The sequence below is a fragment of the Rana temporaria genome, chromosome 11, assembly GCF_905171775.1.
Source record: "Rana temporaria chromosome 11, aRanTem1.1, whole genome shotgun sequence".
In the NCBI taxonomy this organism is placed as follows: Eukaryota; Metazoa; Chordata; class Amphibia; order Anura; family Ranidae; genus Rana; species Rana temporaria.
In genome coordinates this window covers 6,541,587-6,561,432 of record NC_053499.1, presented here as the reverse complement: position 1 = coordinate 6,561,432, position 19,846 = coordinate 6,541,587, and the positions used below count along the sequence as shown (strand labels likewise).

The 19,846-nt window shown below is 44.7% G+C and overlaps 1 protein-coding gene across 2 annotated transcripts in view; it reads left to right on the top strand.

Moving 5' to 3' along the window:
• Window positions 1-386: 386 nt before the first annotated feature.
• LOC120916984 (alpha-1,6-mannosyl-glycoprotein 4-beta-N-acetylglucosaminyltransferase-like) overlaps window positions 387-19,846 on the top strand; it is a 61,142-nt gene continuing 41,682 nt past the window's right edge. For both annotated transcript variants that reach the window (XM_040327938.1, XM_040327936.1), the window contains exons 1-2: window positions 387-511; window positions 13,503-13,624. The gene's annotated coding sequence lies outside the window, so the exon portion shown is untranslated. The remainder of the gene's footprint in view (window positions 512-13,502; window positions 13,625-19,846) is intronic.

Sequence of the window (19,846 nt, the reverse complement as noted above, 5' to 3'; positions counted from 1 at the left end):
CAATAAACGCTTATTGCGATTTTTTTTTAACCAAAAATAGGTAGAAGAATACGTATCGGCCTAAACTGAGGAAAAAAAATGTTTTTATGGGATATTTATTTTAGCAAAAAGTAAAAAATATTGAAATATTTTCAAAATATTGCATTCTTGTTTAACCTGCATAATGGTCCGGGTCTTAAGTGGTTAAAAGCAAAATGGAAGGATGAGGTAAGTGAAGGAGGACTGCACTAAGGTAAAGGAAGCGTAACCATTGTCCCCAAAGATAACAGTTGGTATACAAGACAGTATTTAGGGTGTGAATTCAGTTGATTGTTTCTCATTGGTTGGAATGTGTACCGTCCGGTCAGCTAAGACCTGAGCTCTGGTTAGATCACATTTTTGTCATTTGTGTCCAAAATGCACCCAATTCTCTCAAAGTCAACATTTCTTGTCTCGCTGTACTGGGCCAGCAGAAGGTTCCAGACATCGGAGAGAGCGCAGGATAGAACGGAGGAGAAATCTCAGGAACAAGGTAAGGAACATGCGTTGCCGCGTGTTACAGCAGGGCAGCCCATTCATTTGAATGCACTCTCTACCACAGCAGAGTCACACCAAAAAAACATGTCACTATGGGGGAATTCTCACACAATTCGAACAGTTACATTGGGCTGCCATTGGGTAATGAAATTGGTATCCCAAAACCAATAATGTAATATATTGCAGCTTAACAATCGTTCAATGTGGCGGCTGCATTATTTTTCACTTTTAGGCTTTATTCTACTCGGTCTTCAGCTGGTGATCTGGCCAGTAAAACACCTTCTGTATTACAGCCCACCCCACTCTGGATGAAGGAGCACAGGAGGCACCTTTGCGCAGACGCATTGTCAGCATGGGGGGGGGGGTTTAATAGGACTTAAAAATTGAGTTTTTGGGTGAACCTCCACTTTAAACATTAGATTGATGCTTGTTTTGTCAAGGGGAATCGGGTGTTTTTTTTTTAAATCAAAGCCGTACTTACCGTTTTAGAGATAGATGTTCTCCGCCGTTTCCGGGTATGGGCTGCGGGACTGGGCGTTCCTATTTGATTGACAGGCTTCCGACGGTCGCATACATCGCGTCACGATTTTCCGAAAGTAGCCGTACGTCGGTGCGCAGGCGCCGTATAGAGTCGCACCGCTGTTCGGCTTCTTTCTGCTACTCGTGACGCGATGTATGCGACCGTCGGAAGCCTGTCAATCAAATAGGAACGCCCAGTCCCGCAGCCCATACCCGGAAGCGGCGGAGAAGATCGCTCTCTAAAACGGTAAGTACTGCTTCGATTTAAAAAAAAAAAACATCCGATTCCCCTAGACAAAATGAGCCTCAATCTAATGTTAAAAATTGTTTTTCGGGTGAACTCCCGCTTTAAGGGCACCTCTGCTTGCCTGCAAAAGGAATGCATGTTTTATGTGTGCTGCGGGGAGAGCACAGGATTTTGCATGCGTTCCCCCATCACACAAGTGTGAACCCAGCCTAACAGTCCCGGTGCAGGAACTCTTCCACCAGGTGAGCAAACCGATTCAAACAGTTGAAGCTACAGGTAAAAGTCCTCATTTAAAGTTTTATATATATATATATATATATATATATTAAAAAATAAATAAAAAATATTATTATTACTATTATTAACAGAAGGATTAGATCTCCTGTTTTTTTTTTATTGCTGTCTGTGCAAATTCTCCCTCTCTAATGGTCCTGGTGGGCATTAACACTTAGGGGTCCATTTATTAAAAAAAAAATATATATATATATATACACATATAAAATAATAATAATAATGTAGCCATTCATCCAGCGAATCCACATGTATAAATTGTGCTGTGTGTGAATATAAAACAAATGTTATTAGGCTATTTTGTCATTCAAACGCATGTTGTTTTGTTAAAAACAATAGTAGAATACCGCATTATGACCACTAGATGGAGCAGAGGAGTATACAAAACACATAGGGCCTAATCCTCAAAAACCCGGCGCAACGTAACTTTTTCCATTTAGGTTACACCGCCGCAAAATCTCTAACTAAGTGCCCGATCCACAAAGCACTTACCTAGAAATTTTGGGCTGTGTAACTTAAATCCTGCCGGTGCAAGGCGTTCCTCTTCTCCAGGGGGCGATTCCCATTTAAATGAGGCGCGCTCCCGCGCCGGCCGTACTGCGCATGCTCGTGACGTCATTTTCCCGACGTGCATAGAGCGAAATTACGTTACGTCGGGCTTTGTGGATTGCGACGGGACAATAAAGTTGCGTCGGGTAAAAAAAAAGATACGGCGCCAAAAATAAAATAAAAAAATTTGAAAAAATCGCGTCGCTAACAAGAAAGGTCTGTTTTTACAAGGTGTAAACAGTTTACACTTTGTAAAAGCAGCCCTAATTTTGCGTTTGCAAAATAAAACTTACGGAGAAAAAACTAAGCTGAAAAGCTTCGTGGATCTCCGTAAGTCCTAATTTGCATACCCGAGGCGGCATTTCGACGTGAAATGCCCCCTGCGGCGGATGCGGTACTGCATCCTAAGATCCGGCAGTGTAATTCAATTACACATGTCGGATCTTCGTCCTAACTATGGAAAACTGATTCTGTGGATCAGTTCCATAGTTAGGACCAGGGATACGACGGCGTAACAGCAGTTACTCCGTCGTATCTCTTTTGAGGATTTGGCCCATACATCTTTGTAACAAGAGATACGGTGTAACAATTCTAGGGAATACAAAAATGAGCCATTGCCTACATGGATATTTCCCTCTAGCACAGGGGTGTCAAACTCAATTTCATTGAGGGCCGCATCAGCATTATAGTTGCCCTCAAATGGCTGGTGGTAGTTGTAAGGTAGTTTATCCAGAACCCCCCCCCCCTTCACGGAAAGGCATCTAATGGTGGGTGTGGTCAAATTGTACTACCAATGGGAGGATCTTAAAGGGGCAATAAATACCAAAAGTGCGCTATGTGCAGAGTTTAGGGATGCACTATGTACCAAGTGCAGGATTCAGGGGTGCACTATGTACAGATTGCAGAGTTTAGGGGCGCGCTATGTACAGATTGCAGAGTTTAGGGGTGCGCTATGTACAGAGTGCCGGACACAGGGGCGCGGTATGTACAGATTGCAGTGTTTAGGGGCACACTATGTACAGAGTGCTGGACTCAGGGGAGTGCTATGTACAGATTGCAGAGTTTAGATGTGCACTATGTACCAAGTGCAGGATTCAGGGGTGTGCTATGTACCAAGTGCAGGATTCAGGGGTGCACTATGTATAGATTGCAGAGTTTAGGGGTGCACTATGTACAAAGTGCAGAGTTCAGGGGTGCCCTAGGTATAAATTGCAGAGTTCAGGGGTGCCCTACGTACAGATTGTAGAGTTCAGGGGTGCACTATGTACAAAGTGCAGTGTTCAGGGGTGCACTATGTACAGATTGCAGAGTTCAAAGGTGCACTATGTACAAAGTGCAGAGTTCAGGGGTGCACTATATACAACGTGCAGTGTTCAGGGGTTCCCTATGTACAGATTGCAGAGTTCAGGGTGCCCTATGTACAGAGTGCAGAGTTCAGGGGTGTGCTATTTACAGAGTGCAGAGTTCAGGGTTATGCTATGTACCAATTGCAGGATTTAGGGGCGCGCTATGTACAAAGTGCAGAGTTCAGGGGTACGCTATGTACAAAGTGCAGTGTTCAGGGGTGCCCTATGTACAGAGTGCAGAGTTCAGGGTTGTGCTATTTACAGAGTGCAGAGTTCAGGGGTGTGCTATGTACCAATTGCAGGATTTAGGGGCGCGCTATGTACAGATTGCAGAGTTCAGGGGTGTGCTATGTACAAAGTGCAGAGTTCAGGGGGTGCACTATGTACAAAGTGCAGTATTCAGGGGTTCCCTATGTACATATTGCAGAGTTAAGGGGTGTGCTATGTACAAAGTGCAGGATTCAGGGGTGCGCTATGTACAGATTGCATAGTTCAAGGGTGCGCTATTTACAGAGTGCAGAGTTCATGGGTGTGCTTTGTACCAATTGCAGGATTTAGAGGCGCGCTATGTACAGATTGCAGAGTTCAGGGGTGCGCTATGTACAAAGTGCAGGATTCAGGGGTGCGCTATGTACAGATTGCATAGTTCAGGGGTGCGCTATGTACCAATTGCAGGATTCAGGGGTGCGCTATGTACAGATTGCAGAGGTGCGCTATGTACAGATTGGAGAGTTCAGAAGTGCACTGTGTACAGAGTGCAGGATTGAGGAGTGCGCTACAAACAGACTGCAGGGTTTAGGGGTGTTTAGGGGTTCTGTCTTGGAAAAAAAAAGCCGTGGGTGTGAGGGCCACCTAAAATGGCCTGGCGGCCGGATTCGGGCCATGGGCCTTGTGTTTGACATATGTGCTCTAGCATTATTTAGAATGTTACATTGCATTTTTTGAAAAAAAAAACGTATTATTTCCTGTGCTCGTCAGCTCCATCTAGTGGTCATAATGCGGTACTTCACTACTGCCCATAAGCGGGAGAAAATAGCTTGAGGGGCATTTGTTTTTTTGCACAATTCTCATAGAGTGAATATGGAAAAGGGGCATGGCAACCAATCAGCTAGAAGATTGGATGCCCAAGACATTTCGTGTCTTAGAATGTCACCCTAAAACAGGAAGTGTGTCCCTTACAAGATCACCAAGTAAAAATTAAAATAATAATAAGTATATATTCATAATATATATATATATATATATATATATATATATATATATATATATATATATATATATATATATATGTAAAAAAGGCCTGAAAAAGAAAATCAATAGTCATTAAAACGAAAGACTGCTACACTGCGATACAATACATATTTGTTCTTGGGTTTAATTATCTTTTAACTCCGTTTATGAGTCTCTATATATAGAAACAAGACGGTCAATAAACCTAGAAGCCATTATTCCAGCCAGATGCACTTTGAAGCGATTGTAATCCTTTTTTTCTTTTTAACCGCTTGCGGACCACCCACCCCATATATACTGCGGCATGGCGGCCCGGCCGGTGCGAAATCACGTACCTGCATGTGATTTTGTGCACGGGGTCTGGGGGGGGCACGAGGAGGGGCAGAACGGCGGTCTGCCTATGAAAACAAAGCAGATCGCCTTTCTGTGATGGAGGAAAGTAAAGATCTTGGGCCAGATTCTCGTCCAGCGGCGTATCTTTGCCCGGGCGTGACGTATCCGATTTACATTACGCCTCTGCAACTTGGAGGGGCAAGTGCTGTATTCTCAAAGCACTTGCTCCGTAAGTTGCGGCGGCGTAGTGTAAATCGGCCGATTAACGTTCACGCCGATTGGTGATCAGTGGGAAGAATGTTCCTTACATTGGTGATCAGTGGGAAGAATGTCCCTTACATTGGTGATCAGTGAGAAGAATGTTCCTTACATTGGTGATCAGTGGGAAGAATGTTCCTTACATTGGTGATCAGTGAGAAGAATGTCCCTTACATTGGTGATCAGTGAGAAGAATGTTCCTTACATTGGTGATCAGTGGGAAGAATGTTCCTTACATTGGTGATCAGTGAGAAGAATGTCCCTTACATTGGTGATCAGTGAGAAGAATGTCCCTTACATTGGTGATCAGTGGGAATAATGTTCCTTACATTGGTGATCAGTGGGAAGAATGTCCCTTACATTGGTGGTCAGTGAGAAGAATGTTCCTTACATTGGTGATCAGTGGGAAGAATGTCCCTTACATTGGTGATCAGTGAGAAGAATGTCCCTTACATTGGTGATCAGTGAGAAGAATGTCCCTTACATTGGTGATCAGTGGGAAGAATGTTCCTTACATTGGTGATCAGTGAGAAGAATGTTCCTTACATTGGTGATCAGTGGGAAGAATGTCCCTTACATTGGTGATCAGTGAGAAGAATGTTCCCTTACATTGGTGATCAGTGAGAAGAATGTCCCTTACATTGGTGATCAGTGGGAAGAATGTTCCTTACATTGGTGATCAGTGAGAAGAATGTCCCTTACATTGGTGATCAGTGGGAAGAATGTTCCCTTACATTGGTGATCAGTGAGAAGAATGTCCCTTACATTGGTGATCAGTGAGAAGAATGTCCCTTACATTGGTGATCAGTGGGAAGAATGTTCCCTTACATTGGTGATCAGTGAGAAGAATGTCCCTTACATTGGTGATCAGTGGGAAGAATGTCCCTTACATTGGTGATCAGTGAGAAGAATGTCCCTTACATTGGTGATCAGTGGGAAGAATGTTCCCTTACATTGGTGATCAGTGAGAAGAATGTCCCTTACATTGGTGATCAGTGAGAAGAATGTCCCTTACATTGGTGATCAGTGAGAAGAATGTTCCTTACATTGGTGATCAGTGAGAAGAATGTCCCTTACATTGGTGATCAGTGGGAAGAATGTTCCTTACATTGGTGATCAGTGGGAAGAATGTTCCTTACATTGGTGATCAGTGAGAAGAATGTTCCTTACATTGGTGATCAGTGGGAAGAATGTTCCTTACACTGGTGATCAGTGGGAAGAATGTTCCTTACATTGGTGATCAGTGAGAAGAATGTCCCTTACACTGGTGATCAGTGGGAAGAATGTTCCTTACATTGGTGATCAGTGGGAAGAATGTTCCTTACATTGGTGATCAGTGAGAAGAATGTTCCTTACATTGGTGATCAGTGAGAAGAATGTCTCTTACATTGGTGATCAGTGGGAAGAATGTTCCTTACATTGGTGATCAGTGAGAAGAATGTTCCTTACATTGGTGATCAGTGAGAAGAATGTTCCTTACATTGGTGATCAGTGAGAAGAATGTCTCTTACATTGGTGATCAGTGAGAAGAATGTCCCTTACATTGGTGATCAGTGAGAAGAATGTTCCTTACATTGGTGATCAGTGAGAAGAATGTCCCTTACATTGGTGATCAGTGGGAAGAATGTCCCTTACATTGGTGATCAGTTGGAAGAATGTCCCTTACATTGGTGATCAGTGGGAAGAATGTCCCTTACATTGGTGATCAGTGAGAAGAATGTCCCTTACATTGGTGATCAGTGGGAAGAATGTCCCTTACATTGGTGATCAGTGAGAAGAATGTCCCTTACATTGGTGATCAGTGAGAAGAATGTTCCTTACATTGGTGATCAGTGAGAAGAATGTCCCTTACATTGGTGATCAGTGGGAAGAATGTCCCTTACATTGGTGATCAGTGAGAAGAATGTCCTTACATTGGTGATCAGTGAGAAGAATGTCCCTTACATTGGTGATCAGTGAAAAGAATGTCCCTTACATTGGTGATCAGTGAGAAGAATGTTCCTTACATTGGTGATCAGTGGGAAGAATGTCCCTTACATTGGTGATCAGTGAGAAGAATTCTCCTTACATTGGTGATCAGTGGGAAGAATGTCCCTTACATTGGTGATCAGTGGGAAGAATGTCCCTTACATTGGTGATCAGTGAGAAGAATGTTCCTTACATTGGTGATCAGTGGGAAGAATGTCCCTTACATTGGTGATCAGTGGGAAGAATTCTCCTTACATTGGTGATCAGTGGGAAGAATGTCCCTTACATTGGTGATCAGTGGGAAGAATGTCCCTTACATTGGTGATCAGTGGGAAGAATGTCCCTTACATTGGTGATCAGTGGGAAGAATGTCCCTTACATTGGTGATCAGTGAGAAGAATGTCCCTTACATTGGTGATCAGTGAGAAGAATGTCCCTTACATTGGTGATCAGTGAGAAGAATGTCCTTACATTGGTGATCAGTGAGAAGAATGTCCTTACATTGGTGATCAGTGAGAAGAATGTCCCTTACATTGGTGATCAGTGAGAAGAATGTCCCTTACATTGGTGATCAGTGAGAAGAATGTTCCTTACATTGGTGATCAGTGAGAAGAATGTTCCTTACATTGGTGATCAGTGAGAAGAATGTTCCTTACATTGGTGATCAGTGAGAAGAATGTCCCTTACATTGGTGATCAGTGAGAAGAATGTTCCTTACATTGGTGATCAGTGAGAAGAATGTCCCTTACATTGGTGATCAGTGAGAAGAATGTCCCTTACATTGGTGATCAGTGAGAAGAATGTCCCTTACATTGGGGATCAGTGAGAAGAATGTCCCTTACATTGGTGATCAGTGAGAAGAATGTTCCTTACATTGGTGATCAGTGAGAAGAATGTCCCTTACATTGGTGATCAGTGAGAAGAATGTTCCTTACATTGGTGATCAGTGAGAAGAATGTCCCTTACATTGGTGATCAGTGAGAAGAATGTTCCTTACATTGGTGATCAGTGAGAAGAATGTCCCTTACATTGGTGATCAGTGAGAAGAATGTTCCTTACATTGGTGATCAGTGGGAAGAATGTTCCTTACATTGGTGATCAGTGAGAAGAATGTCCCTTACATTGGGGATCAGTGAGAAGAATGTCCCTTACATTGGTGATCAGTGAGAAGAATGTTCCTTACATTGGTGATCAGTGAGAAGAATGTCCCTTACATTGGTGATCAGTGAGATTGGATTTTACTCTGGTCATGAAAGGGTTAGCTGCAGGTTGAAGAGGAGGAAGAGGTTTGAAGTATAATGGAAAGTTGTCACACTGGCCCATCCATCATCTGGCTGAGAATCTTGGGGTGAAGCCTCCTTGCACAGGTAAATATTTGTTGTATGAAGAACTACGACCTGCTGTAATGGGCTTAAAGTGTTTGCTGAAGGAGAAGTTTTTTTTCCTCATGTTCAATAAAACGTCATTTTTTTTTTCTACCTTGAAGAAATGATGTAAAATGCTGGAACTGTCATCGATGGTGACAATATGTCTATCGAACCTGCGGGTGAATGTGCCCAACCTACTTTCCAAATTCCTTAAAGTTTAAACTGAATGTCCAGACAAAACTGGTTTTGGATAGAGCAGAGAAGTAACAGAACCCCTGTCAGGTTTGTAATGTTATCTGGGACTCCATTAAAGGCTTTTACCTTCACTTCCTGTCCTGCCGACCACATTTTAGCGAGATGAGAAGCGAGGGGAACTCTCCAAAAGCCCATACAGATCTCTGCTCAGTAATCTGCTTTGGAGGACCGGAAGAGGCATATAGGTCTTATAGACCACCAATGTCTCCATAACGAGTGCCTGTCACCTGACCAATGCTGTCACATAGGGATTTGTTATATAATGTAATAAAAAAAAAAATAATAATATTATAATAAAATGTATTGACCACTTACCGCCCACCAACAGTACATTTACTGCAAGTGGGCGGCACAGTCAGGTATGGCAACGTATGGATACATTGCGATCCACTTTTTGGTTTTCTGTGATTGGACACAATTTTGTCAGCAGGATACAGCCAACGATTTTGGCTGTATACCTGCTGATCGGCTGTGGCCAAATCACAGCACAGAGTTCTGTGTTTACAAAACACACAGAACAGTGATCTGGCTGTTTCTTCTCCCTGAAATCAACTCTGAGTTCAAAGAGAAAAGACAGCCAGATCCTGTGAATAAAAGCAGCACACAGACACTTGTTAGGCACACAGTTAACCCCTTGATTGCCCTTCTGATCACTCGTCACCCATTAGTGCAGCATAGCTCCCAACTGTCCCTGATTTCGAGGGACTGTCCCTGATTTGGAGCAATGTCCCTCTGTCCTTCATTTCTCCTCATTTTGGTCTGATCTATATATTTGTATATAAAATACACTTTTTGTCTTTGAAAAAGTGATAAAACCTTCATCCAGTTTCTAAATTGAAAAAAGACAATATAAAGGAATAGTCGTGGTAAAAAATAAGCCACTTGTGGATTTAATTACACTTTTTTTTTGGTTAATTCTCCTTTAAGGGGGTGTGGCAGGAGGCGTGTCCTATGCCTACCTACATTTGCTAGTAGGTGTCCCTCATTCCCATTTCAAAATGTTGGAAGATATGGTACAGGATTATCACCGATCACTGTATTAGTGTCGCTGGTGGTGTCAGTATCAATATATTCGCTATTGTCTTCCTGCATCTCCTCCTGGCCAATCAGGAGGCAGGGTCTTAGGACCCGATTGACTGAGAGGAGAAGCGACCGTATTGGCTGGGAGCAGAAACAAGGGGATGCTACCCGTGACCTGGATGGGATAAGTGTGGGACTGGTGTGCAGACAGGCAATTGAGGAGGTTGGGTTTGCACGCCGATCGACCAGGGGGAGAGGTTCTTGATAGATCAACCGAATGGGGGGGGGGGGTTGTGCGGTTTATAAACAAATCTCTCAGGGTTCATTCAGGGTTGAGGGGCGATAAAACCTTTAGGCAATCCCTAAAAACAAATATCTTCACGGAAGCATCACCTATTCTTTGGAACTTCTGACCTCAACCTATCCAGCTATCTCTTACTTTGTCCGCCCCCCTTAGGTGATCTATAAAAACTCATCTCTTCACAGAAGCCTCCTCCATTCTCGGGAACTCCCTACCCCAACCTGTCCGGCTATCTCCTTCTCTGTCCACCTTTAGATCATCCCTAAAAACTCATCTCTTCACAGAAGCCTCCTCCATTCTCGGGAACTCCCTACCCCAACCTGTCCGGCTATCTCCTTCTCTGTCCACCTTTAGGTCATCCCTAAAAACTCATCTCTTCACAGAAGCCTCTCACATTCTCTGGCTATCAACTACTCTCGTTTTTAAGGATTACCCAAATGTGGACAATCTCTTCATGGATGCCTCACCTAATCCCTGGAACGCCCTACACCAACCTGTCTGGCTATAAACTACTCTGCCCGCCTATAGGCAATCCCTAAACATCCCTAAAGCTTCTGAGAAGAGGTAACCTCTTCACGGAAGCCTCTCCCATTCTCTCAAACTCCCTACCCCAACTTATCTCCTACTCTTTCCTCATTTAAGTGATCCCTAAAAACTCTTTATGGATGCCTCTTCCATTCTCGGGAACTCCCTACCCAACCTGTCTGGCAATCTCCTTCTCTTTCCTTCTTTAGGTGATCCCTAAAATGTCATCTTTTCACAAAAGCCTCTCTCGCTGTCACCCAACAACCAAACTTTTCCATTCTCCATCAACTCATTACCTTTTGTATCACTTTCCCCTTCCTTTGTAGATGGTAATCTCTCACAAGCAGGTCATTTCTAGTTCTAGTTTTTAAGGATTACCTAAATGTGGACAATCTCTTCATGGATGCCTTACCCATTTTCTGGAACACCCTATTCCAACCTGTCCGGCTATAAACTACTCTTTCCGCCTATAGCTAATCCCTAAACCTTTCTAAAGCTTCTGTGAAGAGGTAACCTCTTCACAGAAGCCTCTCCCATTCTCTGGAACTCCCTACCCCAAATTATCTAGCTATCTCCTACTCTTTCCTTCTTTAGGTGATCCCTAAAAACTCATCTCTTTATGGAAGCCTCCTCCATTCTCGGGAACTCTCTACCCCAATCTGTTTGGCTATCTCCTACTCTGTCCACCTTGAGGTGATCCCCATAAACTCATCTTTTCACAAAAGCCTCTCTCGCTGTCACCCAACAACCAAACTTTTCCTTTCTCCATCAACTCATTACCTTTTGTATCACTTTCCCCTCCCTTTGTAGATGGTAATCTCTCACAAGCAGGTCCCTCCTAACCAGACATGTGCATTTGTTTTCGTCCGAATGCATTGTCGGACAAATTTCAGGAATTTTCACGTTCAATTTAACAAACGATAATCAACGTGCAGAATCCGAAATCCGAAAGATCCGACATAAAAAATGCTTTATTTTAGTTTCGTTGCGACAACAGTTCGATATAGATGGAAGATTCGACATGATGGTGACGATAGCGATCTGTGTCTATCGAACCTGCGGTTGAATGTGCCCAACCAATTCGTCCAAGATTATTCGACATAGAGAAAAAAAAAAATCGACGTGAAGATTCGACGAAGCAGTCGCCACGAACGGACATTTATGGTCAAATGCTCCGCCCATAGGCTATAGAAGAATTCTAATGTGGGTTGACTAGTAATCGCCGAATCTTCTTAGAACATCCGACAGACACCTTAAGCCTTCAATTGACAGATTCGACCTCAATTCTGATTTTCGGACTAATGCATTTTTTAACAAAACTATATACCCGTATATACTCGAGTATAAGCCGACCCGAATATAAGCCGAGGCACCTAATTTTACCACAAAAAAATGGGAATACTTATTGACTCGTGTATAAGCCTAGGGTGTCCAACTGCGTGCCTCACTGTGTCCATGTGCATGCCTCACTGTGCCCATGACTAGACTGACGTTTAACATGGGAGTCTATGGATTGGTTGTTCCCAGCCGTAGGTCCCCCAGACAAAAATTTTTGCACACTTAAAGAGGAGAAATGGGGCTACATGTGTGCCAAGTTCTGAGTCCAGGGAACCTACAACCGGCCAGTACTGGGTCCCCAAAGTCAACAGAGAAATGACCATTTAACATAAGAGTCTATGAAAGGGGTGCCTGGCTTTGAAAAAACGGTGCTCCCCGGCCGTAGGTCCCCCAGACAACAAACTTTGCACATTTGTAGAGGAAGAGTGGGGCTACATGTGGGCCAAGTTTGGGGTCCAGAGAAATCAGGCGCAAAAAGGTGACTCGTGTAAAAGTCAGGGGTGGCATTTTCAGCACAAAAAAATGTGCTGAAAAACTCGGCTTATACTCGAGTAACGTATTTATGGGGGTATTTTGACCCGTTTTTCCTGTAAAAAAAAACATTTTATTACATTTTACTACTTACAGTTTTGGTGTCTTGCCCGGCGTCCATCGGCAGCCTCGTCCGGTAGTCCGTCTGCGGCCTCGGTGGTGTCCTCCCGGCTTCTCCCGCGCTGTCTTCATGTCGAATCCCTGCTTCCCGCGCTCAGTTTGAAGCCTCCGCCGACGTATACCGAGCGCAGTACACTCGGGTATATTTGGCCAGGCTCGGCTTCTCACGCATAAACGTCACAGGAGCGTGACTACGAGTGAAGCCGAGCCTGGCCGAATGTACCCGAGTGTACTGCGCTCGGTATATGTCGGCGCAGGCATTCAAACACGGCGCGGGAAGCAGGTATCGGCGTATATCGCGCACCTACGATTTTGCCATGATTTTCAGGGCAAAAAAGTGTGCGATATATGCCGATATATACGGTTTATACTGTAAATACAAACTAAATTCTGGAGTAACTAAATAAATTTATTTTTTGGATGAAAACGTAACAAAATATTTCAGTGTGCACATGTCTACTCCTATAACCCTTTTGTCTTGAAATGTTTTGCAACTGTATAATAATAATATTAGATTCCCCCACCATGTCTGCATGCTTTTGGCAACCTTTGTCTAACTGGATACACTATGAAAATAAACCGCGCTAATTCTGTTTTCTTAGACACCTCCCAGCCTATTCTTAGAAGCTGGAGACAAAAGACACCGTTACGGTTACGGTGGCTCTTCTATCCCATATCATTGCAGGGCGAGGTCCTCAGGTGACATTTCACGGTTTAGAGCTAGGAGTGCAGAACACAGAGGAGGTGTCCTTGTGCGATCAGTGATTAACCTCCTGCTTTCTTTACAGGCGCTGAGAATTAATATTTCATGTAGGAGTGGCGCACACCCCACAGCACAGGCGCGTCTCTGCTGGCCAGTCGGTACGTTATTCCAGCAGACTGAACACTGATGAAGGACTGACGCCGCTGTGTAAGTAACGATCCCTTAATACTCTTCTAAACAAATGGAACAAATAGACGATCTTGTGAGCAGAAGAGGAACGTTCCTCTAAGGGAAACACTTTGTCACTTTTTGTTACTTTTTCTTTTTCTGATTTCCTCAGTTGGGTGAAGTTAGATCAGCTGATCTGTTTTAAAAGAGAAAAGTCTTAGGACTCATTCCCACAAATGTATAAAAAACTTTTAGGCACTCTGTAAAGGTTAAAAAACATTCTTTTATATGTTTTTGTTGTGGTCATGATCTGGAAACGTTGTGGCAGGTTGTTTGAGAATGATTTCTTTCCATCTAGTATAGGGACGTGCTTTCTGTATCTTGTTCAGGAGTAGCCTTGGTGCCCAAACCTGCAGACCTGAGGGCTGTATGTGGCCCCTTGGTGCTTGTTGTGCATCCCTTGGACCCATCAGTCTGCAGGAGGGGGGTTCAACTTTGATTTGTAAAGGAGAAGTACCGTATTTATCGGGGTATTGCGCGCTCCGGCGTATAGCGCGCACCCCTAAAGTGGACCTGCATTCCTGTAAAAAAAAAAACATTTTAGTACTTACAGTTTTGGTGTCTTGCGCGGCGTCCATCGGCGGCCTCGTCGGGTCCGGGGTTCGTCTGCGGCTTCGGTGGTGTCCTCCTCGTCGGGTCCGGCTTCCCGCGCTGAGTTTGAACTACTGCGCCGGCATATACCAAACGTAGTACACTCGTGTATAGTCGGGCAGGCTCGGCTCCTCTCGCAGTCACGTCCTGTGCGTCCTGTACGTCCAGGACGTGACCGCGAGAGGAGCCGAGACTGCCCGACTATACACGAGTGTACTGCGCTCGGTATATGCTGGCGCAGTAGTTCAAACTCGGTGCGGGAAGCGGGTATCGGCGTATATTGCGCACCCACGATTTTACCCTGAATTTCAGGGCAAAAAAGTGTGCGGTATACGCCGATAAATACGGTAACTGTGATCTCTATTAGGATTGTGAAATGCACTCACTGGCCACTTTATTAGGTCCCCCCCTCGCTAGTCCCGGGTTGGACCCCCATTGGCCTTCATTCTTGGTGGCATGGATACAACAAGGTGTTGGAAACGTTCCTCAGAGATTTTTCTCCATAGTGACATGGGAGCAATCACACAATTGCTGCAGATTTGTCGGGTGAACATCCATGATACGAATCTACCATTCCGCCACATCCCAAAGGTGCTCTATTAGATGAGATGTGGTGAGTGTGGAGTACAGTGACCTCATTGTCCAGTGGTGAGATGATTGGGGTAAAAAGGGTCGCTGGTTCGAATCCCAACCACGACACTCCCTGCCTGGAGTTTGCATGTTCTCCCTGTGCCTGTGTGGGTTTCCTCCGGGTACTCCGGTTTCCTCCCACACTCCAAAGACATGCTGGTAGGTTAATTGGCTTCTGCCTAAAATTGGCCCTAGTATATGAATGTGAGTTAGGGACCTTAGATTGTAAGCTCCTTGAGGGTAGGGACCGATGTAAATGTACAATGTATATGTAAAGCGCGGCGTAAATTGACAGCGCTATATAAGTACCTAAATAATAATAATAATAATAATTGGAGCTTCGTCACATGGTGACATTATCCTGCTGGAAGGAGCCATCAGAAGACGGGGACACTGTAGTCATAAAGCGATGGACACGGTCAGCAACAATACTCAGGTAGGCTGTGATGATTAAACGATGCTCAGTTGGTACTAAGGGGCCCAAAGTGTGGCAAGAAAATATCCTGCCCCCCCAAATCATTACACCCCCGCCACCAGCCTGATCCGGTGATACAAGGCAGAATGGATCCATGCGCCAAATTCTGACCCCACCATCTGAATGTCGCAGCTGAAATCCAGACTGTGCTGTGGCACCATACTACGCAGTGTTGCGGCACCAAACTACGCAGTGCTGTGGCACCAAACTTTGCAGTGTTGCGGCACCAAACCACGCAGTGCTGCGGAAACCAAATCACGCAGTGCTGCGGAAACCAAACCACACAGTGCTGTGGCACCAAACTTTGCAGTGTTGCGGCACCAAACCACGCAGTGTTGCGGAAACCAAATCAAGCAGTGCTGCTGCGGAAGCCAAATCACGCAGTGCTGCGGAAACCAAATCACGCAGGGCTGCGGAAACCAAATCACGCAGTGCTGCGGAAACCAAATCACGCAGTGCTGCGGAAACCAAACCACGCAGTGCTGCGGAAACCAAACCACGCAGTGCTGCGGAAACCAAACCACGCAGCGCTGCAGGACCAAACCTCACAGCGCTGCAGGACCAAACCACACAGTGCTGCAGGATCAAACCACACAGTGCTGCAGGACCAAACCACGCAGTGCCGCGGAAACCAAATCACGCAGCGATTCAGGACCAAACCACACAGCGCTGCAGGACCAAACCACACAGCGCTGCAGGATCAAACCACACAGTGCTGCAGGACCAAACCACACAGCGCTGCGGCACGAAACCACACAGTGCTGCGGCACCAAACCACACAGAGCTGCGGCACCAAACCACTCAGCGCTGCAGAAACCAAACCACTCAGCGCTGCGGAAACCAAACCACACAGTGCTGGGGAAACCAAACCACACAGTGCTGCAGCACTATGCATTTTGACATGCACGCTGTGTGGGGCTGCTATTAAAAATTATTGGCACTGCTAAAGAGCTGTGCACTTCTGTGTGTGCGTCAGGAAAGCAGCACAATTTTACGTGCATTCTCGACATGTACATCAACTTTTAGATCTGCCCATAAGAGGACACCCAACTACCCAATCATTGTATATCCAATAAGGCGGACTATGGCACCATATGATACAATATTGACCAGGCATGCTTCTATAAATGATAGATTTATTTTCCAATCGATCTATAGTCAACAATGTAATCAGTTGATATGACGCAGACTTTAGCATGATATGATCCAATTATGGCCATATATGCTTCAGCAAATGATAGGTTTATTTTGCAATGCATCCATAGTTGACAACTCGATCAATCGATATGACGCACACATAGAGAAGTATCAATTCAAACGATAGTTGGAAGATATGATCGTAAACTAATCGATCAGGTCTCTGTTTTTCTACATGTAATCTCCTAATCTGATTGACTTTTTATGGATCCAATCGCATTTCAAAAAGCATCTCAGTGCTGCAGATCAATGGAAGACCTTCAACGAACAAATATAAATATATTAATAGTAAAAATGTCAGGTCTGAGCATGTAGGCCCTTTACAAAATAATCTAGAGTGGGTGACTGGGGACAAAAAGAAGGCTAATTTATTAAATACTTTCAGTAGGGCAATGGACGGTGTCAGTAGGGCAGTGGACAGTGTCAGTAGGGCAGCGGACGGTGTCAGTAGAGAAGTGGACTGTGTCAGTAGGGCAGGGGACGGTGTCAGTAGGGCAGGGGACGGTGTCAGTAGGGCAGGGGACGGTGTCAGTAGGGCAGGGGACGGTGTCAGTAGGGCAGGGGACGGTGTCAGTAGAGCAGTGGACGGTGTCAGTAAGGGCAATGGACAGTGTCAGTAGGGAAGTGGACAGTGTCAGTAGGGAAGTGGACAGTGTCAGTAGGGAAGTGGACAGTGTCAGTAGGGCAGTGGACAGTGTCAGTAGGGAAGTGGAAAGTGTCAGTAGGGCAGGGGACGGTGTCAGTAGGGGCAATGGACAGTGTCAGTAGGGAAGTGGACGGTGTCAGTAGGGCAGTGGACGGTGTCAGTAGGGCAGTGGACGGTGTCAGTAGGGCAGTGGACGGTGTCAGTAGGGCAGTGGACGGTGTCAGTAGGGCAGTGGACGGTGTCAGTAGGGCAGTGGACAGTGTCAGTAGGGCAGTGGACAGTGTCAGTAGGGCAGGGGACGATGTCAGTAGGGGCAATGGACAGTGTCAGTAGGGCAAAGATTGGTGTCAGTAGAGCAGTGGACGGTGTCAATAGAGCAAATATTAATATCATCAGAGCAGTGGACAGTGTCAGTAGTTTTTCTTTTTAACTAGTTTTTTTTAGGAGCACCATAATGGGGCTTTGATGAAATATCAGACCCCTAATGTCTCACTTTTGAGACAGAGAAAGAAACTGAGGACAGAGATCCCCCAGTCCCTTTCTCTCTGCAGCAAACATAATTGACTATGCTTTAGTTAAAATGCAAGTTCACCTTAAAAAAAAGCCCCCCCCCCCCACGCCCGGTACCGATGACCTGGACCGCGGCAATCTCCAGTTCTAAGCCCCGGTATATCTGCACCTTGGGCTTAGAAATCCTCTCTCCATCCTCATTTCTTCTACATAACGATGATAATAAATGGCTTCAGTCAAACACTAACCAATGCGTGAAAAATGGCCAAGAAATCATAAATTCTGCCAGGGTATGTAAACTTATGAGCACAACAGTAGTTGTTATAATATTTACTTATATGACTGAAATCTTATACAAAAAGCTTCTGTATGAAATCAGTTTCAGAAGTTCTGTAAGTTCCACTCGTATAACTCTACAAAGCCTCTTTCTCAATGTACAAATTAGTAAATCAGCTTATTTTTCCATCGGTTTTAAAACACTTTTGCAGGTTGACCCATTTACAAAAGATTATTATACCGCTTAGGGTGCAGTTTTATTTACTATCCCGCTTTGCGATTGAAGACTTAAACACATTTGAACGATTATTATTTTTTTATTATTATACAGCATTAGGAGATGTGTGTCACACAGCTTTTCCAGTATAATTCATTGTAGACATTTCATTTTTAACCACTTAAGCCCCGGACCTTTAGGCAGCTAAATGCCCAGGCCAGGTTTTGCGATTCGGCACTGCGTCGCTTTAACAGACAATTGCGCGGTCGTGCGACATGGCTCCCAAACAAAATTGGCGTCCTTTTTTCCCCACAAATAGAGCTTTCTTTTGGTGGTATTCGATCACCTCTGCGGTTTTTATTTTTTGCGCTATAAACAAAAATAGAGCAACAATTTTTAAAAAAATGCAATATTTTTTACTTTTTGCTATAATAAATATCCCCCAAAAACATACATAACATTTTTTTTTCCTCAGTTTAGGCTGATACGTATTCTACCTATTTTTGGTAAAAAAAAAATCGCAATAAGCATTTATCGATTGGTTTGCGCAAAATTTATAGCGTTTACAAAATAGGGGATATTTTTATTACATTTTTATTAATTTTTTTTTTTACCACTAATGGCGGCGATCAGCGATTTTTTTCGTGACTGCGACATTATGGCAGACACTTCGGACAATTTTGACACATTTTTGGGACCATTGTAATTTTCACAGCAAAAAATGCATTTAAATTGCATTCTTTATTGTGAAAATGACAGTTGCAGTTTGGGAGTTAACCACAGGTGGCGCTGTAGGAGTTAGTGTTCACCTAGTGTGTGTTTACAACAGTAGGGGGGTGTGGCTGTAGGTCTGATGTCATCGATTGTGTCTCCCCTATAAAGGGGATGACACGATCGATGCGCCGCCACAGTGAAGCACGGGGAAGCCATGTTTACATACGTTCTTCAGCTCCGGGGAGCGATCGCGACGGAGCGGCTATAAACGAATAGCCGCGCCGTCGTCCCGGATCGCTCCCCGAGGGAATCCGCCCGCCGCACACAACGGAGGGGGTCCCGATCGGACCCCCGACCCGCGCAAAGGCAAGGACGTATATATACGCCCATCTGCCTGTCCGTGCCATTTTGCGGACGTAAATAGTCGTGCGGCGGGCGTTAAGTGGTTAAAAATATTTAAAAAGTTGTACTTGTACTTTGTAGAACCGCCTTGCTCTGCAATTACAGCCGCAAGTCTTTTTGGGGGTGTCTCTACCAGCTTTGCACATCTAGAGAGGGACATTTCTGCCCATTCTTCTTCTTTGTATATCTCAAGTTCTGTCAGATTGGATGGAGAGCGTCCGTGATCAGCAATTTTCAAGTCTTGCCACAGATTCTCAATGGGATTTAGGTCTGGACTGTGACTGGGCCATTCTAACACATGAATATGCTTTGATCTAAACCATTCCATTGTAGCTCTGGCTGTATGTTTAGGGTAGTTGTCTGGCTACCCCCCCCCCCCCCCCCCAGTCTCAAGTCTTTTGTAGACTCTAACAGGTTTTCTTATAAGATTGCCCTGTATTTGGCTCCATCCATTTTCCCATCAACTCTGACCAGCTTCCCTGTCCCTGCTGAAGAAAAGCATCCCCACAACATGATGCTGCCACCACCATGTTTCACGGTGGG